Here is a 13,772-nt window from a genome sequence, read left to right as displayed (position 1 = left end):
ACCACAACTATTATACCTCCTTAGAGAGGACAATTATTGTTCGCGTTTATCTACATGTAAACTACGATTATACTTCTTTAATATATAGAGAATCTCTGTATTCTGTCTACTGTTTTTTTTTTTAATGTTTACTATTCAGGGGGTCATACCAGTTGCATTTATATTAGAATAAGTAAAACATGTGACACAAGTACAACCAATCGTAGAGCGTTCTCCATGTCACGGTGTTTAGATCGCAAAAATCACAACTATAATATCCTTAAGAGAGGACAAATATTTTCTGTATTCTGTCTACTGTTTTTATTTTTTAAATGTTTACTATTCAGGGGGTCATACCAGTTGCATTTATATTAGAATAAGTAAAACATGTGACACAAGTACAACCAATCGTAGAGCGTTCTCCATGTCACGGTGTTTAGATCGCAAAAATCACAACTATTATATCCTTTAGAGAGGACAAATATTTTCGCGTTTACGATTATACTACTTTAATATATAGAGACTCTATATATTTCTATATATAATTTATTGTTAAAAGGGAAAATAGTGATTTGGCAAAAATGAAAGTAAGGTAGAGATTAATAGAGGAGGCAGGACCTTTTTCGGGGCGTCAGGATCTGGTGTTTTTAAGCTCGGGATTATATTTTTCGATTTCTGGATATGAATTCCTTTAAATTCTGCATCTCGGGATTTCATGGTTTTAAGTCCGGGATTTCGGGATCAGGACCCCACCGATCGACAACCCCTCAAATTAGCCTTAGTCGGTATTAGTCATTTATACATGATCCAAATCCTACCATTGGCATATTAATAAGGCTCTAAAAAAAGCACTGATGGATTGTCATAGAAGCATATTTTTTAGACTAATAATGGTCTATATATAAGCAGTTACACTAATTTCATGTTTGAAACGGTGCAAATTTTTAATTTGATTTGACTTTTACCAAAAGAAGCATTGTAGCAAAGGAGAAGAATAATTGTGGTCGTAAACCAGAAACACAAATATAATTGAATTTAACAGAAAGGAAACAAATATCGGACTTTGGAAAAAGGGAGATACCTTTTTGTAATTTTCAATACATAATATATTTTACAAAAAATCATCCTACAACAGTTCACAAGCTGTATATGCCCGCGATTTCGCGGGTGTTTTCTAGTTGTATGTATAATAGGTTGTACAAAATGAATGCCAAGCCGTTACGGTATATAACTTTGAAGGTACAATGTAGCTGTTCTTAACGTGTATTATTTATATAAAACGGCTGTTTGTAACGTTCAAAGAACAAAACCAAGCACATCAAGTAGATGTATTTTGAGGAGAGAAAAAAATGAAACTGACTATTTACTACATTAACATAATGAACCGAATCAAAACGTTGTATTGTTATTTGACAAGTACCAAAAGGACATTTTACTAAATAAAAACAGAGTATTGAGAGATCACAGTTGGATTTGGAAAAAAGTTACATAAAACTAAAATGCAAAATATACAGAATCGTCTTTTATTCATATAATAACTTTTCTTATCACCAAGAAATAAATTAGAATAATCCTGCATCTTTTGCTTTTAACTCTTATAAATATTGCTCTTGTTTGAAACATTCGGATACCGAAAATCTTCAATTTTACCTGCGATATCTAGAATATAATGCATTCTTATGTTAAAACTATGTTAAAACTATACTAAATTATGAATTGAATGGTATGGGCTTTCTCATTGTTGAATACGATTACCTATAATTGTTAATTTCTGTGTTATTTGGTCTTTTGTGGAGAGTTGTCTCATTGGCCATCATACAACATCTTTTTTTTTATATATTTTGCTTGATGTGATTTCGTTTTTGCCTTTTATTTCAATTTCATACACGTTCTCTGTGATGAGGGTGTAAAATTGACGTTTTCCGTGAACAATTTTGATTTTGTTTTGTGGTATTAAAATAGAAACCTATTTGTTGTTGTCCTTAAACTATATTTATGAAGGACTGGTACTATTTGAAGCAATGTACGGAAACAAGTCAAGTTTAAAAAGCGAGGAGCTAGTTCCTTGAAGTTTTATCAGGTTTAAGAGTATTATTCTGACTCCGATGTTGCATATGAACATGGATATATGGGACCTTTTTTGACACTCCTATATATAAAAGAAGTTATAGGTAGCGGATGCGGTAACCGAAATAGAAGCCTCGGTAACAATAATAAAAAATAAAAAACATTTTTTTTGTTTTGCTTCACGGAGTCAAAAAGCGAGACAAAGGTATGCTGTTTCCGGCGTCGACGGCATCAACACTGTATTAGTTTGTGATTAGGTCTTGTTTATTGGGAACAACTAGTGGTAGGTCAATGATATTTGGTATGCAGTTGTATTAATATTGTCACATCTCATTACTAAGGAAATAATTTGGTTCTGCCCCCTCAATTATGGTCTATTGACTTTGAAATGTTTGCTTAGTTTTTATGTATTAGATTGTGATTATGTCAGTTTATGGGGAGCCACTAGTGATAATTTGATGACAATTGGTATGCAGTTGTATAAGCTTTGTCATATCTCATTTCCATGGAGATTATTTGGTTCCGTCCCTCAGTTATAGTCTATTGACTTTGAAACTTTTGCTTAGTTTAGATAAAAAAAAAATATAATTTAGTAAGGATTCTCAAAATATCAACACATTAAAATTGCAATCACAATATGAAGTTCCAAAGTTAGAACAGAACATTCAAATAAGTCTATCAAAATATTGCATTGTAAAATAATGTAAAAGTCATAAAAAAAATGTAAAATGAATATTAACGGCTTCTTCACAAACTGAATTCTACCGTTAACACCCTACACTATTTAACTTTATCGTAATCTCATTTCAATATTAAATTCAAAACCCCAAAATACAAAAACTCTTTAAACTCAATTATTACTAGAGCACGCTGTGGAATTATACTCTATATTTAGTGGGGCTTTGTATAAAACAGGACACAATAAAGTAAAGAAGAATTACCCTGGGAAATGAAGCATATCGGTTTTACTCAAAACAAGCTGCAGTGTCTTAAAGACATCGTGGTATAATAAACCCGTAAGCCCTTAATAATATGAAATAACTACTGCAGACTTATATAGACCTTGGTATAATTAATCAAACGATATCTCTATAGCCCTTGATTTTGGAAAGGAAATAAGAGTGTTTTGTGATATCAGTAAAGCGTTTGACTGGGCCTCCTTTATTAACTAGAAACATATCGAATGAGAGGGGACTTACATTTTACTAAAATGGTTCAAAAGTTTTTTTATTTGAAAGAAGACAAAGAGTTGTCATAGGAGGACAGACCTCTGATGTGTATAGCATTGAAGCAGGTGTCCCCCATGGCTCAATTTTATGCCCTGTATTATTTTTACTTTTCATAAACGATATTGTATGTAACATATATCATGCAACATCAGACTTTTTGCTGACGATACGTCATTATATATAGCTGTTGAGGACGATTATGCTACATCTGATCGAATTGATGAATTCTGATATAGAAAAATTTCACCAATGGTCTCAACAATGGCTTGTTAATTTTAATCCGAGAAAAACTGAAACCATGATCATATCTAGAAAAAGAGCAACACCCCATAATCCACCAATATATATGAATGATACACTGATACAAGAGGTTGAAGAACATAAACATTTAGGGTTAATTTATCAAGAAAACAGTTGTTGGGAAAGTCATGTAAACTATATTATTGATAAAGCTACGCCTCGCTTAAATCTTATGAGAAGTTTAAAGTTTAAGCTATCGCGTAATAATCTACAAGTTATATATATCAGTTTTATCAGGTCTATTCTTGAATATGCGGATACTGTGTGGGATAATATATCAATTTATTTAAAGGACAAACTAGAGAGCATTCAAATAGAAGCGGCTCGTATAGTCACAGGTGCCACTAAGCTTTGCTCTAAATCTAATCTTTATAATGATACTGGTTGGGTATCTCTGAGTGAAAGAAGATCCAGACATAAAATTATTAATTTTCACGAAATGTTTCACGATCAAGCTCCTAATTATCTTTGTAGTCTCGTACCTCAACAACTATATCAAGTCTATAACTATAATACTAGAAGTGCATTTAATGTCCAAAATATGAACTGTAGAACTATACCTTCTATCAAAACTCTTTCCTACCATCTGTTATTCGTGAATGGAACAGGCTTCCACAAGACGTTAGATGTAATCCATCAAAATTTACACTTAAACATTACATAAATCAAAATACTTAGCAAGTCCCTACATATTATAATATTGGTTGTAAAAAAGGCCAAATACTTCACGCCAAACTCCGGTAGAACTCCAGTGGCTTTAATGAACACCTTTTCCAGAAAAAAATATTGTTCTTTCCAGCCTCTGTAAATGTGGGCAAGTTGAGAGCAGCAAACATTGTTTGCTAGAATGTCATAATTATAGACTCATCAGGGCACAAACCATTTCTACACTACCAATATATAATGTACAAAGTAAACATTAGTACCAGGTAGTGAACTCATCAGTGATGAGGAAAACGAAAATATTTTTAAAGTTGTACAAAGATTTATTTTAGAAAAAGGGAGATTTGGTCCATAACAAGTATCTTTATGTCGATGTCGATGTTGCAACTTTGATTTAATGTTACCTTTTTTTCGGAACATTTACATATTTCTCAGATACATGAACCATAATTATAATAAATAGAGTTGATCACATTTTTCGATCAAACTGAAATTCTGAGTAACGGGCAAACCACAGAATAAACATGTTAAATGTGAACTGAAAATTAGATTATACGAGTTTCTTATATACTATGTTCCTAATTTTGTAAATTTTTTTTAAAGGGAGACGGATTTATATAAGTGTTTCTTGTTTCCGAATCCCTGTATTTATATTGTATATTTATATTTCATGCACTTTTTGAATAAATATTGTTTAAACTAAGCGGCAATGATAAAACTATCTACTTTATATATTTATTAGAAGGCAAAGAAATAACAACTTTAATCAACCGCGTACATCGACACAAACTGGTATATATAAAGGTGCACTCAAAAATGATTTAATCTAAACAGTCATATAATTGATTACTACCCAGAAGCTTTTAAAAAAGTGTTTGAAAAAGGAACGAGATTCACATACAAATAAGATAGCATATCGTTACTTGAAAACGAACGTAATTTAAAAATTATAGTTTCCAATAATAATGCTGAGTAACTCTTTAAAACAATGCGTGTACACAAAGAAATTACAAAATGACGATTTCACCTGGTTTGGGCTCTGTCATGTCGGGATAAGTTAACCGTAACATCCCGAATTTTTCAACGGCAATTTTCAAAGCGCTTAGACAATTCCAGTTTACCGTTACGATTCAAATATGATGTTATGGTATACATAGAAAAACCTTGCAGCTGAGTAACTAGTAACAAAAACATGCTACATTTGAGAAAAATGACTGTAAAGATTTTACCTATATCTGCCGTCGCCATATTGAGATAATCGTAATTCAAGTTACGATTACCTCTTTAATACCAGTGAATATGTATACATTGAGCCTGTATTTAAATATCTCCTTGTTTTCCCGCCTTTTTTCAAATTGTCGTATTGCATGAAGGTACAAATTCATAATTGTGTAGGCAAAGATATAAAAAATAAGACAGGCATCCATGATATATAGGCCTAGTTGCTAGTTGAGTTTAAAACAAATGAAGTAATACACATCATTGATATTCATAATCTATGAAATCCACGAAATACTTTAGTACAAACTGTTAATTCATGTGGACTGTCTGTCCGACAATGGTGTACTTTACTCTATTTTACTGTTGTTTTAATGGTAAAATATGACGTGAAATAAACAGTCAATAATGTCAACCATTGTACAAGGCTCTTAGATTGCCAACTGAAGGTTTTATTTGTTTTTGTTTTTGTGCTGGTGTTTATACCTTAAAATTTAAAAACATATATGTGACCTTGTTTTCCTGCAATATATTTAACATTGTCTTGTAACATGAAACTGTATATTCATATCATTCAGGTATATGAGTAGAAATTACGCTTATTAAAACATGCATCACATTTTATAAATGTATGCTATTTTTAATAAGTAAGTTTTAAACGTTTAAAATAATTCACATTCATTGATAATCATATGTCATAAACATGTAAGTCATACTATGGAAAATCCAGACAGAAATAATTTCCACTTCTCAAGCTTTCATGTTAAAAATGTTATGTATGTCCTATTTCTAATAGGTCACGAGACTTTGAACGTTAAAAGTGATTCACACTCATAAATAGTCATATCTATTGTTAGTCGTATTTATTCAAGTGTTCATGTTAAAATGCTATTTATATCCTATTTTTCTAGGGAACTTTAATATTTTAAACTTTTAAAATAATTCACACTTATAAATAGGCGTATGAATAATTATGTATATATATGGTCGTTAAACAAAGCCATCATCATTAAAGTGTCTGGGTGCATTTAGAGAGGTATGATATATTTTTAATATAACTAGTAAAACTATAGGCTGTTACTAACACTTATTAATTTTTTTTTATTGTAATGTCAGAATAATTCAATTCACCATTTGCATCAAGTCCACCTTGATATTACAATTTTATTTCTCGTGCTTCGTTTTGACCGATTTTTATTTTTCGTGCAACGTTTTTTCGATTTTTATTTCAAATGTTTCAGTGTTCATAGCCCCCTATCGCACCCTCAACTATGTATGATGAATACATTTATTTGAATTATTAATAATGTGTTATGTATATATTTGAATAGATAATCTATTTTATGCATAATCATTATTTTATAATAAGAACTTAAAATGTTCATATTTTGATTCTGTTTTTCTCCGCTTGTTTCATTTGTAATGCCTTTTTAGGTTGATTCACATCTTCACAAATATTGCATATGCCATTACTACATTATATCAATAATGATTAATATTTAAAGAAAATATTCAAAATCTAATCGTGATCGTTTCTACGAAAGCGTATTCAGGTATTAGGGACGTATTTATTTAAAACATAAAATCGACATTGAACATTTTTTGACATTACAAATATTTTTTTATCATTAATTGCGATGATGTCTGGGTTTATTTCACATTTGATTTCCGATCAGATGAAATTTTATTATAAAACCGCATGCGGACACGCGCAGACACTGCCTTTAGATCGACTAGTGTGGATCTAGCCGACGTTAATATTCATGAGGCTAGCCGTCAAAAATATTCATGAGATGAAAACCGCGTTCGAAAAAATGTTTTGGATAGTTATTAGATTGTGACAATAAAATAGCATTTTGCTGTTAATATCCAATATGGTTATGCTATTTATAGCAATATACAGTAATTAAAAAATATTAAGCCAATATGTGTCTTCTGCAAGGTCCGCGTCATTTAAAATGAAAGTAAATGAAAAGTTTAATTGCCTCAGTACACACAAAACAAAACAATAACGATTCATTAAAATTTTGTTATTACTATGTCAATGTAAACTATAATAATTAAAAAAAAATATGATTAAATATAGAGGAATTAAAGGGAATTAATTATAATATGGGCGTTCCATATTTAGTTCGTTGTCTCAGATACAAATGTATAGTTCAATCCTAAAACTAAAATATACAAAACATACGATAGTATCATCCATTTAAAAAGATCAGAAAAAAACCCAGAGTTAATTGAAGGAATATAAAAACAGAAAAAAAAAATAGAAACTGTCAATCACTATTTCAATGATATAATTCTTCAAAATTATGGAGATCAATCAGAGTCTTTAATCTCAACATTACCATTCCATATTCACTGTGTATCATCGCCACCGGAAATTGGGTACTAACGAAGCGGAGAGAAATAGAAAAAAAAGTAAACAAGTTAAGAATTCATTCAATTGAAAGCATTTCCATTCATTTGGTGAGGGTGCCGCTTAAGAAATGATTTTCTGATATATAATTCTTTAAAGTATTAGGGCGATAAGTACAAAATTAATATAAAAATTTGTGTAATACTCCAAAACTTGCCACTTAGTACCTGAAAATTTTGAGGTCGATCGTCCTCTGTCGCCCAATTCTCAAGATATTGAACTGTTTTTCATTATTTTTTCAGACACGTTTTTAGATAATAATAATAGTGTGGCATCATATTTACTGCAATTTGTTGTCAAAAACATGTTTTTAAAAGAATATGGACAAAAACATTGTTTGTTTGTTGTACGGCGAATTGCAGGACGTTGTACGGCGAATTGCAAAATAACAACTTTTGTCTGTACGGCATCTTGCAATTTATTATAATGTTATGAGGAAATTAATCACTGTTTAGATGATATCAGGTGACGATATTTAGTTGATATCAAAGCTTTAAAGGCTTACAAATATACAAAATGTCGTAATTATCAAATATTATTAAATATATGCCGTTAACTCAGTTCAGAAGTCCTCATTGCGTACCACTTTCGATTTTCAACAATGAAAACTCGTACCTTATACATGTTATAGTCGGCTATAAAATTCACCTACCGAAAAATGTGGCAGGACTCAACAAGAAAACTAACGAACCAACTCATAACAATACAATTTATGAAAACAACAAATAAGATAGAGATGAAGCAACGACAACCACCGAAACACAAGAGGGTCCGTTAATATGTTAACAACACCTCGATTTGACAAAAACAGTTAACAACAAATTTTAAATACTGATAAGAGTTAACAGCAACTTTAATTTACCCTTTTTTCCAAACGAACACAAGAGCAATGAAAAGGGGAAGTGCATATCTTCAATGTATTCAAAAGTTTGAAAGCCACTGCACAAAGTCGCAGAAATGCCATGCACCATAAGGAATCTTTTTATAAAGCTGACTAATTTTCAGAATACACACGCATGTACCATATTTTTTTTATTGACACATGGACAGACAATTGAACGGATGGAAAAACAGACGGAGTGATTGATTCCAAGAAAAAGGACACTACATGTATTTTATAAATAATCGAAAATGCTCCAAACAGCAAAAGGGATTCTTCTTCTGGTTATGTATATTGTTGAGTAAATGTTTTATGTCAATCAGTCGTAGCCAACTTGGGTTATCGTCAAGACCTAGGAAAGTGTATCAAACAGATAGAATGAGTGAATACTATAGGGCGTGAACGTTATATTTTTTTTTATGGCGGGGGCTCTTATAGATCATGGTTACATCTCAGTTAGAGTATTCATACGACTCATGCTTACATAATTTTATTAAAAGGAATTGCGAAGGTTTACTGATTTTTTTATTTTAACTCATTAAAACTAGTGTATAAATCAGAAAGTAACATGTAAGGTGTCACAAGTTGAAGCACTCTTTCATCTAGATCTCCAAGTCCTAATTAACAACTCTGAGTTGATATATAAAAAGCCTTGGCCCATCTTTACATTTCTGAAGTCTTAGACTAGCAAATTTGACATCAATTTGAGAACCAAGTCCTCATTTTTCGGCCTCTTCTACCAGGCCAAACTGTTCAGTTATTTTACGAATTGCAAATTGAAAAGGTACTTTATTTTTCACAATTCCGTCCAGGTACTCTGGGTCAATATAACTTCTCAAATTTTCCATATACTAAGTACATCTAAATTATTTTCATCATAGGACTGACAAGGGTTTTAGCTGGATAAGAAGTGGCCTTTCCTTTTAGCGTTTTGGATATATTACAAATAGAAGTCAGAAATAACTACATTGGTTAGAGATGTAAAGAGGGGCATGATATATCCCTACGTGTTTAACGCTGCCGCATTTGTTGCACCTGCGTGACCCAACTTGAGTCCGCACCCTTTGCTATATAGTCTTTGTATTTATTTCATTTTTTAAATTTTGGTTCATTTATATGTTTCAAGAAACAAACATTGAACTTCTACCCCCTTTTTGTAGTTAAATGATTATTCACTTAGGAGACAGCTTCAGGTGATGAAGTTTAAGAGCAATTCTCTGTAACCACCAAAGAAATTCTAATAGGGTCTGGCACACATGGTCTCAGATTTTGATGAAACTTTAACATAAAAGCCAATACCTTACCTAAAGGAAATAACAGGCAAAAAAAAATTCCAGAATATCCCCGTTGTCATGGAAACCACATGGGTTGATTTTAGCAATAAAAGGTCATATTTTAACTCTTGAAAAGGTAAAAAAACGACATTTTGCACTGTTTAGTACTTTTTTCATGTATAACATAACCTTTTTTTCTTAATAACATAATATAAATGACCTTTAAGCTCTTTAAAATTCACATATGATTTACATTCACCATTATCAGTTATTCTGCTACCAGCTAGTAAAGATATGGTCAAATGGCAAATTTGGATTTCAGTAAAAAATGCGTAAATACAGGATATTCAAGCGGATTTTTTTCTAAAATGCAACGTCTCCCAGTTAAAAGTGATATATATTTAGAAACCCCCTGATAAGGGCTTTCAAATTATAAAAATCAATGGGCAAATAATTGCAAAAAATATGATAAATGAATGAAAAACACAAGATTTTCAAATTCTGTAAATTGTATTTTTCTACAAGTCAATAATGATCCAAGTAATTTACATATTTACACAATACAAACATGGTATTAAATTCCTTACAATGTAACAAAATTAATCAGTAAAAACTTTCAGTCCAGAAAAATATTTTTGATTCATGAAATTTAATAAAAATGGTTGCTATGGATACCGAATTTCCAAAATTTTACATTTTTTTTTATTATTCTCAAATTGAGTATGTATTTTTTCATTTTTTAATATTCATATTTGTAATTGAATACAGAGAGAAGAAAGAACTGATTGTGCATATTAGTTTTCAACTGATACAGATCAACAAAATTTGCTATTTATAAAGAAATTTGGGTAAAATGCTTGTCCATCTTAAATTAAAAAATAAAACACCTTCGAAGTACATGCAAATTTCATTATATTAAACACATTAAACTCATATTGGTACAATCATGTTAAGGTAATTTAGAAGATAACTGTATTGTATTTTAACCTTTTTATACATAAAACATAGATATTACTGTTGCAAATTGAGTTTACCTAGGCACATATAGCAGAGCTAGGTAAACTGATATTTGCAACAGTAAAATCTATATTTAAGTCCACAAACCTTAAAATACAATGCAGCTATGTCCATTCTAATGCAATAGTAAATAAAAATATTGTTTCTGTTTTTTTATTTGGACATACAGTTGCTTAAACCAAAAATTCCACAAAGCATTGTTGACTTCTTTGGCACCTAACCTTCATAGCAACATCATGACATCATATGAATACTTCCAGTGTAAAACATTAACATTGTATGTTTTACAGCTTTGTTAATGCTTTAAGGTAGATAGGGTGTCTTCCTCCATTTTGGATTTTGAAATACCAGAAAACAAGGTCTAGATTTTTGATAAAATGTGCAAATCTTGAAATTAGTAGGTAATTCATGTGTAAGATGTTTCATCATGATATAGAACATGTCATGTTGTATCACATTTATGGTTGTATTTTAACAAAAAACGAATACTTTTGTTTGATTCATTTTTTTCCAACTTTGCCAACTCAAATGCAAGGGCAGATAATTCAGATAGTGTTACTTTTACAATAGAATGTGTTAGGAATTTACCCATTTTATTATGTAGCAAGAAAACGAGTCCGGTGACCCCATTTTTTCTTCTTCTTATCTGAAAGAATAATATTTGAGCTATCTTCTCATATTTTATCTCAAAATTCTATGGTGTAGTTTTCGTTTTATGACCGAAAATTGGGATTTCCATGCATAATCTATACAAAATTTGACAATTTTGCACAACCTGTAGTGTGAAAATAAGTCCGGTGACCCATTCTTTTTATTAATGTTCTTAAACAAGCAGGATATAAAATACATTTTGGCAAATTATTAAGAAATTCTATCGATTATATTTTAGACACCCCATCTACCTTAAATTAGGATATAAACTGATGAAAAGTAGTTTTAGGGAGACATTTTTTTTAATTTGCTTGTTTATTAGGAAAATATAATGTTCAATGCAATATGGCTGCTTCTTGCATCTGTTCAAGAAGAACCTTAGTTATGGTAGGTGTATTGTTGAATTTATGCAGAGTGGTAGCAAATAGAAATTCAATGATACAAACAAATTGCGTTAGAATAGTCATGTTAAAAATGCTAATTCGGTTCACTTAAAACTAATCTGCTATCAGTGCCAACATGTCTGCACTTTAAAGAATAACATTAAATCAACAAGTATATCAATGACATTGTAAAGGTATTACAAAACTTTCAAGCAATTATCATAAGTAAGTTAAAACTGCTATGGTTACAAAAATAGGCTCTAAAACCCCCCTTTTATTGCACTTTTTACCCTAAGTTAGCTAAATATATTCTTTTTAAGAAAGTTTACTGTTGAACACAATTTTTATTTGATTTTTTCAACTGAAAAAAAGTATTAAATGTCTGAATTTCTATATTATTTTCTTTTATTAGATATAATTTGTAAACACAGCATTTTCCCTCTTTTTTCCCACTTTGCGTCGTGTACCAAAGAAACGGTAAACATACATGTATGGGGTTAAGTGTAGTTATATTTTTTGTTAAGGTCATATGGCTCTATTGAACTAACAAAGTTAAAAGCAATAATTTTTTTAATGCATGCCGAAATATTTTGGTGATTACAGAGAATTGCTCTTAATAATTAAGTGTTCACAATAAAGGAAGCATGACTGTAAATTTTATTCAAAGTCGGAACACACATATTTATATATATACTTTAACCGTGAGAAAAAATATAAGCTTTGGTGAGCTCTATAACCGACTAACATATAAAAACCGCAATATATGAACGTTTGACAAATGCACGTTATCTGATATACACAATTGTACACGATTGACGAACGCACGATACACGGTTAAGAATGAATGATTGATGAACGCACGATACACGGTTAAGAATGAATGATTGATGAACGCACGATACACGGTTAAGAATGAATGATTGATGAGCGCACGATACACGCACGATACACGATTAAGAATACACGATGCACGCACGTTACACGGAAAATACACGGACCGATGAATGATGAACGCACGATTGGTACACGCACGATACACGCACGATGCACGCACGCAACGCACGATACACGATGAACGCACGGAATAATGGTCAGTTTGAATTTTAGAAGGTCTGTACCAATACACAGTTACAAGTTTAGTTTCGCATTATAGCCATGGTAAATTTTCTAAATATGAAAGTTTTTGTACAATTGAATTGATTTTTTAGCATGTTTTATAAGTCATTTTGTATTGTTTTTCAACAAAGATTTGACGCTCGATCTTTTCAATTCAATTTTATGGAAAAAACAGCAGAAATACATATGATTGTGTTTACCTCTTGATAGATATAGAATCATATTCAAAACAGTGTGGTCCTGGCCATTGATTGACGACCTAAATTATCCCATTGACTGTGACAGATTAGGTGAACGTTTGTCGGTTACAATCACTGCTCACTATGTACTTGTTAAAGACACCGAATCTGTGGGGTCACCAAAGGTTCTCAACACCTAAGGTAGCAATACACAGTTAGGAGTTTAGTTTCGCATTTTGGCCCCTGTGGATTTTTCAAATAGGAAAGTTATTGTGTAATAAAATTCATTTTTAGACAGATGAGTGCTAATTTAGCCTTCAAAGATGGTTTATAAGTGCATCAAGATTATATTTTACATGTTTTATGGGCTGTTTTCTGTTTGACAATCCGTATTTTC

The 13,772-nt window shown here is 31.1% G+C and overlaps 1 protein-coding gene across 1 annotated transcript in view; it reads left to right on the top strand.

Annotated features, from left to right (window-relative positions):
- Positions 1 to 6,379: 6,379 nt before the first annotated feature.
- The window catches only part of LOC139499041 (uncharacterized), a 25,198-nt gene continuing 17,805 nt past the window's right edge, over positions 6,380 to 13,772 (top strand). The window contains exon 1 of the mRNA XM_071287704.1: positions 6,380 to 6,492. The gene's annotated coding sequence lies outside the window, so the exon portion shown is untranslated. The remainder of the gene's footprint in view (positions 6,493 to 13,772) is intronic.

The sequence above is a fragment of the Mytilus edulis genome, chromosome 12 (assembly GCF_963676685.1).
Source record: "Mytilus edulis chromosome 12, xbMytEdul2.2, whole genome shotgun sequence".
Taxonomy (NCBI): domain Eukaryota; kingdom Metazoa; phylum Mollusca; class Bivalvia; order Mytilida; family Mytilidae; genus Mytilus; species Mytilus edulis.
Note: the sequence above shows the minus strand (reverse complement) of the source record. Positions and strands in the feature narration are given on the sequence as shown.